An 8396-nucleotide genomic window follows, 5' to 3' on the forward strand; every position below is an offset into this window, starting at 1 on the left:
ATTTTGGTCAATGACATGAGACAAAGTATATGTGAACTGCTGTATGAAAAGTGAATTTACTCTGTAAATCTTCACCCAAATCCTAATAAAAAAAAAAAGAATTGCAAACATTCTGCTGAGGGCTTCCCACATTGGTCAGTAGTGAACAGGGAAATACGGAAACAGATTCAGACAATACGGGAAACAAAAAATCTTTAAGAGCAAACCAGAAAAGGGGCTGAATCAGGTCTGTGGAGTTTACAAGAGCTCCCGAGCAAGCCTCAAGATCCTGGATGTTAGGGGCAAGGTACAAGGGAGTAAAGCCATGCTTTGAAGTGAAGCATTCCTCATGATCAGCATGAACATGACCCTTCACACTTGATAGGAGGTACAGTGAGAAGAAGGAACCCTGGTGGTGCAGTGGTTAAGCGCGTTGCCGTGAACCAAAAGGTCAGCAGTTCAAACCCACCAGCCGCTCCAAGAGAAAAAGATGTGGCAATCTGCTTGCATAAAGAGTCTAGCCTTGGAAACTTTATGGGGCAGTTCCACTCTGTCCAACAAGGTTACTGAGCTAGAATCAACCTAAATCGATCTGGAATCAACTAACTCTGGTAGCGTAGTGCCTCAGGCACTTGACTGCTAACCAGAAGGTTGGCCGTTCAAACCCACCAGCCACTCCTCGGGAGGAAGGTTGGGCAATCTACTTCCGTAGTGATACTGCCTCGGAAACCGACAGAGGGGTCGCTGTGAGTCAGGTCTGACTTGACAGCACATAACAACAACAACAACAACAGCTGAGTTAGAATCAAACGTGGGTTTGGTTTGATTGGATTACAGTGAGAAGCATAATCCAAAGTTTATTTCTCTTTAGCTTTGGAATGTCTACATATGACCGACACATAACTCTTGGGAGCTAAATTACCTTCCACCCTATTTGTCTAAGCTTCATCACACCAGCTGGGCAATGTAAAGAAAAAACTGGAACACGGCTGGGCCCTTAGAGGAGCGTGAATCAGAATTACGGACTTGCTGTGAATAACCAGCTATCCAGTTGCTGTAAAACAGTTATCTCATGCTCTCATTGGGCTCTATTACTCAGTTCTAGATATTTTAATTAAGCTCGTTCTTTTATTTAAAAATTACACACGGCAAATGTACAAAGATAACTCAGAGAGCAGGAACGCAGAGGAAAGAAGGACACAGGGAAAAGGTAACCACAGGGAGAAGTGGGAAAAGAGCTGTTGCATTCTGGGGAATGCAATTAGTGTCATGAAACAAAATATATATGAACTGCTATATGGAAAATGAATTTGCTTTGTAAATTTTCACCCAAATCACAACATAAATAAATAAATTTAATTTAATTTTAAAAAAATACATGGCCAAAGCACAAAATTTGGAAATGCAGGAAAATATAAGAAAAATTATTATCTCCCAGGTACTCATCATTTTCAGTGTACAAGTGAATATTATTTTATATCATTTTTTCAGGGTACAGTTTTATTATTTTTATATAGCTATGATTCTATATAATTTTTATTATCAAGAGAAATTGCCTAAGGCAGCATTAACAGAAGTGTGGTTTTACTAAGGCTTTTACCATTTTCTCTAGAGGTAGCATAGTGTCTAGGAAAAAAGCAAAGGGAAGGTGATGGGGTCTTTCTGTAACTATGGTTACATAAACACACATTCACATATTGCACATATACACTGACCCAGTGCTCTGATGTGGTGAGAGAAAGTCCCACTCTATGCATTCACCAGCACCATCCCAGCATCTCTGATGGCTGTCCATGGACATCTGTATATGGAAGGGATGCCTACAATAGGAAAGCCTGGGTGCCACAATGGTTAAAGCACTGGCTGCAAACCAACAGGCAGTGGTTCAAATACACCAGCCGCTCCATGGAAGAAAGATGTCCAGTCCACTTGTGTAAAGGTTGACATTCTTGGAAACCCTATGGTGCAGTTCCACTCTGTCCTCTAGGGGCGCTGTGAGTCAGAATAGACACCATGGCAGTGGGTGTGGTTTGGGCTTTGCTTCTGTGAAGATTGACAGCCTTGCACACCCTGTGGGGCAGTTTCACTCTGTCCCCTAGGGGCGCTGTGGGTCAGAATCTACTCCAAGGCAGTGGGTGGTTTGGTACAATGGGAAAGTGAAATGCATCACTCACTGTTAAAGTTAAAATAGACACACGGACACCCATTGTACTACTTGAGTTTGAAAATTTTTGAGTTTGAAAATTTTCTAAAATGAGAAGTTAAGAAAATAAGAACAGATGACATGCTTTGGTCATCACTGTTTTTTTGCATGCACATCTCATCTGAGCCTCCACCACCCTGGGAGACAGGCATCATCACGGCCCTTTGTAGATGAGAAGGCTGAAATGCAGAGGTTAAGCATAGACCTGAACTTGGGCATCTGACATCATGGGCTGTGATTTTCTCCTTCACTCTGCGGTGCTGCCTCTAAGAATGTTTCCCACGAGGCAAGAGGCTCTTACCTCAGCTCCTTTCTTGCCACTCCCATAAGCTTCTGACCTATGAAATGCGTGTGGCGTCACATGACAGTCTTGAAAAAGGTGTGTGCACATCAACACTACAGCAGTCATCCTCATGGACCCCATCCCCGTTGGTACAGATGGTTAAAATGCTTGCTGCCGACAAAAAGGTGGGTAGTTCAAGTCCACCCAGAGACATCTCAGAAAAAAGGCCTGGTGAGCTGCTTCTGAAAACTCCGCCCCTGGAGACCCAACGGAGCCCAGCTCGACGCTGACACATGGGGTCACCACGAGCCTGCTTTTGGCTTTTTCAATGACGTATGATATGGGAATGATTTCCCTACAGCTCGGAAAAGACTGAAGATGGCTCCAAGAGAGAACTGGCGACTGCTTCAACTAGATCAGCATTTTCTGACCCAAAAGCAAGCTGACAAAGGAAAGAAGAAACTCAGAGGATGAATTATACCGAATCAGAGGATGGATTATACCGAATCCCTCTAAACTCCAACTGGTCAGAGGACAGAGTGACACTGGGAACACCCTGGCCCACAGCTGGCTGGCACACATGAAACCACCAGGGTGTGAGCCCAAAAGAACCAAACCATTCGCCAACGAGTTGATTCGTGTCAAAGGAGAATTATGCTCCGTGGGGTTGTCAATGGCTGACTTTTCAGAAATAGATATCCAGGCCTTTCTTCTGAGGGGCTTCTGGATAGACTCGAACCACCAACCTGGAGGCTGGCAGCTGAGCACGTGAGCTGTGGGCACCACGCATGGACTCTGAGGTGTGGGTGGCAGCCAGGAAAAGCTCCTTCTTCTAACGTTTGAGAAGCTGGAAGCAGCAGTGAGGCTGTTGGCTCAATGGACGGCCCCCAGCCCATCTGGTGATCTCCTTTCGAACAGACACATCCCATTTCAGTGCGTCCCGCCCATTAATCAGCCGTCAAACGGGTTAGTGGTTAATAAGATGAATGGTGTGTAACAGAAATGATCATATTTTTGTCGGCTTCTCTAGAAGCACAGAGCACAGCCCCTCTACGTGCCCTTTATCCTGCCTAAACTGAAACACACAGGCCACTTCCTGCCCACACCTTGGCAGGAATCACCCATTCAGGAGAGTCCCGCGGCCCCCAGTCAAACCCACTAGCCACGCCGTGGGAGAAAAATGAGGCAGTCTGCTTCTGTGAGAATGACAGCCCTGGAAGCCCTATGGGGGCTGTTCTTCTGCTCTCCAGGGTCGCTATGAGTTGGAATCAACTCAATTGTAATGGGTTTGGGTTTGTTTTTTTTTTTGGGGGGTTTGGTGGCTCCCTGCCAGACGGATTGAAACTATCATCATTAGGGACCAAGACTGAACTCATTCTACTGCGGCACCTTGAAAGTGTGTGGGGTCTTACCAGAGGGCAACTGGGAACAAACTTGCCACTGAGCAGAGCATATGAGGAGCCACGGTGGCGCAGTGATTAAAGGGCTCAGCTGCAGGCTGACTTGGCAGTGGGTTTGGTTGGTGTTTGGTCTGTGAAGTATCTAACGATCCACAGCCCTGTGCCCTAAGAGCCAGTCTTTGTTTCTGTTTGGACGAAGCTAAGCACCAGCCACCTCTCGGATTATCCATCACAAGAAAGACTCTGAAATCAGACTAAAGCCATTCAGCAGTCCGGGATTTGCCTGGGGCAGGGGAGACTATGAGCTGATCTCTCAAGGGCGCTGGTGAATATGCTTATACAATGCATACTTTAGATTGGAAGTGTGTGGGGTGAAGGCTCCCCTCAGAATCCAGGGGCACTGCTCTCTGCCCCAGTGGGTCTCAATGGAAGCCTTTCAGCCCTCATTGTGCTGCCTCGTGCTGGGTCGGGGCACACAAGAACAGCAGCCCCTTGATGGAGACTAGACGCCCAAAGCACCAAAGGGGAGCCTGGGGCATGGTGACCCAGTAACCCAGGCGGAGGGGCACACGGACTGCAGCAAGTGTCTGAGCCAACAATGAAACGCAGAACCCTAACTCCAGCACCCATCTGTCAGCGTCCCACTGCGGCCGGCGTGGTGCTGGGTGCTGGAAGCTTTGTCAACGGTATTTCAAATACCAGCAGGGCCCCCCATGGTGGATGGGATTCGCTGGCACTCCCAGGCTAGGGAGGAAGGCCTGTCGATCCGCTCCTGAAAATCAGCCCTTGAAAACCCCGAGGATCCCAAGAGAGCACCGTCTGACGGAGCACTGGGAGATAACCTCCAGGTCAGAAGCCGCTCAACACGTTGCGGCTGCACCAATGGACTCCGGCAAACCGACAACCAGGAAGGTGATACACACAGGCAAGGCTCTGCTCTGCTGTATGTGGGTCACCACGAATCGAGCCGACTCGACAACAACCCAGAGAGCCCTTGGATCCTGCTGAGGAAAACCGGTGCAGTTAAGGCAGCACTTCTCAACCGTCCATCTGATGAGTTAGGGGGTGAGCTGGGTGCGGCCTGCTGCCAAATACAAATATGGAAGTCTGATTTATTCTCAATAAACTACTCTAACGGAAAAGCTGAGAAGATTCTCTACCGAACATCACACTGCTGCTCACTGCATTCCAGTGCACTTTCTGAAAAAGGGGACAGGAAGTAGAGCGGAAGCCAGGGAGTTAGGCACTCTCGAGACCCGCGAAGCCTCTGCCATCTCCTCCAGCCCCTGTGACTTCCCTCCCAGGACAGGGGAAGACTCCTCTGATTGGTGAGATGGGGAGAAGCAGCCTCAAGGGCCGAGTTCCCCATGGTGGAGGTTAAGGTGGTGAAGGTCACAGGTCATGTCTGCTGGCTGCCCGGGCCTGGCCTGGCCTCTCCAATGATCCTGCCCAGAGTACAGCCCCTTCTCCTGGCCCTGGGGCAAGCTCGCTGGGGCTGGCAGCCCCTGTCTTTTGCGGCACTCTGCACTGACCCAGCTTGGCACTGGGTGGGGAAGGACAGTTCACGGAGCAGTGTGAGGGGCCCATTTGAACTTACCGTCCACCCCAATGCTTGCACTGATAACGCTGACCTTTCCCTCTGACTCAGGCGTCTATTTCACAGCTGACTGAGCCTGGTGGGAAGGGATGCGATTCATTGGCCCCCCAAGCCCCAGCAGCAGGTCAGGGCTAGGAAGCGCCTCATTTCCTCTACACCTTGAAGGCTTGGTGAACCTGAATCCGCCAGTGGGCCGCGTTGTGTAGGTCAAGACCTCTGTCCAAAGGAAATGAACTAAACTCAGAACGGCTCCAGTCCTTCCCGACACGAAATCAGACTGAGCCTGGTTCATACCGGGACCACGCCGACCTTCACAACACACAGCTAAACGTCTGCTGAGCACCTAATCCAGTCACCGTGCTTGCCCTTTGTGTCATCTGTGTTTGTCTCCATGAATAATTAGCCTGGTAACAAGTTACCTTACAGTTATCATTGTGATTCGATGAGGCATAATGTGTGATTCAATGCCCTAGAGTGTACCCCCCTTTCTAATCACAACCCAGGAAAACTGCCTCATCCTCTCAAGAACCTGATCAGTGACTGGGCCAACAGGTGTCCCAACCTCAATTCCAAGCCTCCTCTCGGCCCCAGGGCTCAGTGACGGGCTGCTCAGGCCAGCCACGGAAATGTCTTCCTTGCCACTTTCTTTCCCTTCACCCCGTTCCAATCAATTATCATCCTGTAATCAATCACTGTCCTGTGAAAGCACCTCTTTCTATCCTTGTCTCCACCCTTATCGCAGGACTCCGCCATCCCTCCCCGGGGTCACTGCATTGACCTCCACCATCCTCTGCTGCAATCCAGCTCCACGGTACCCACCACTCGGGTGAAAACATCAATTCAGGAAGTGCCACTATCAAGCAAATATTATGTCCTAAAGGTGGGTGGGAGCTTCTACAAGTTAAAGTTCATCAGACGAGCATGAGTGAAACGTGACATGAAAGACAGCTTGGTGACAGTGGCCCTGGACAACATGCTTAGCCAGGGAGTTGTTAGCTGCCATTGTGTCGATTCCATCTCACAGCACCCCCCACGTGTCACAGAGCAGAGCTACTCCAAAGGGTTTTCTCAGCTCCCATTGTAACAGAAGGAGCTCACCAGGCCTTTCTTCCAGGGTACCAGTGGATGGGTCCAACTGTTGACCTCAGGTGAGCAGGCGAGTGCACACTATTGGCTCCCTCTGTTTGGGCTCAATCAGCACAGATTTTCTTAATCTGAAGTTGTTAATTCCATGTGTCTAAACACATAACGATCTTTACACACCATGATTTTCACTGCAACATTGTTTGTAAGAGCAAAAATCTTGAAACAAATAAATGCACAATGGAGAAATAGTTAAGTCAACCCAGGCAAGCCAGAATATGAAGCAGCTGCCAATAAATGATACTTACAAAGAATTTATAACAACACATGCTTTTGTACTCATGGCACGGGGGAAAAAAAAGAGGCCACTCAAATTTTCAAAATGATCACAGCTGTTTGAAAACAAATGATTAAAAAAAAAAAAAAATAGATGGAGGATGGAATGAATGTCCAGTCATGGTGGATACATGACATTACACATGTGTCAAAACCCACAGACCTGCACAACACAAAGAGCGATTCCACTATAAACTAAGAGCTTCAGTTAATAATAATACATCACTATTTGTTCATCAGTTGTAACAGATACACCACAGGAATGCAAGATGCTAATAACATAAAAAATGTGGAGATGGAACATGTGGGAATTTTGAACTTGCTGTATAATTTTTCTGTAAATCTAAAACTGCTCCAAAAAATAAGTTACATTTATATATATATATATATATATATATATATTTCAAAAATTATCCAAAGAAACTCACTGCTGTCAAATCAATTCTACTCATAGCGACCCCTCCTTGGGTTTCTGAGGTGGTGTCTCTATGGAAGTAGATTGCCCAATCTTCATTCCAAGGAGTGGCTGGCGGGTTTGACCTGCTGGCCTTCTAGTTAGCAGTCAAATGCCTTACGCACTGTGCCACCAGAGCTCCTAGATATTTTTTTTGGGGGGGGAAACTTTTTTTTTTAATTGTGATTTGGGTGAAAATTTACAGAGCAAATTCACTTTCTATACAACAGCTCACATACACTTTGTCTCATGACATTGACCACAATTTACCACAATGCAACAGCTCCCCTCCCACTTCCCCGTGATAGTTACTTCTTCCCTGTGTCCATCCCTCCATGCACTCCTGCCCCCTGAGCTGTCTCTCGGTGCATACACAGCCCTTCTTTCTCCCATGATTGTTCTCTCCAAGGAGTATATCTACCTCAGGTAAATGTTCAACTCATATGCCTGTCTTTTGTTTGGCTGGAAGCCACAGGTGTGGGTTCAATTCCAGACCTGAAGGGCAGCTAGGGGCCAGAGTCTCAGTGGTTTCACCAGGCTCGCTCCTAGCTATCTTGAAATCAATAAAGGAAAGAATTGGTCACAGGCCATGGGTGGGTATTCCTATACTGCCCATTTTTCTATTTTCAAAGGTTATAAAATAAGTGAGTACATCTCGTAATGGAAAAATCCTCCTTTTCTTTCCCTTTGTCCTTCTTTAAAGCTCAAAACCCATGAAAGCCGGTGAGCAGAAGACAGACACACTGACTCAGCACAGGGCCTTCTTTCTCAGCCAGTGTCAAAAGTCAGGGAGCTCGCTCCTCCTACCCTCCCTCCTGTTTACTTCCTGCCAGGGATAAACAACGGCTCAGAAGCAGGACAAGGAGGGTGAGGCTGCACTCACTCTAGGCGGACCCTTCCTGGCTCCAAGGAGCCCTGAGTGGATCCAGGTGATGACGGATAGTTTGGAAGGAACAGAGAATGGTTCTCTGAGCTACTTAGGAATCCTGGGCTTGGGCGGTGAGACTGGGCCCCAGATCTGTTTGAGTTTTCTTTTTTCTGGAAACTGACTTTGCTTTCAG

This window comes from Orycteropus afer, unplaced genomic scaffold (assembly GCF_000298275.1).
Source record: "Orycteropus afer afer isolate SDZICR_OR568_19922 unplaced genomic scaffold, OryAfe1.0 scaffold00038, whole genome shotgun sequence".
In the NCBI taxonomy this organism is placed as follows: domain Eukaryota; kingdom Metazoa; phylum Chordata; class Mammalia; order Tubulidentata; family Orycteropodidae; genus Orycteropus; species Orycteropus afer.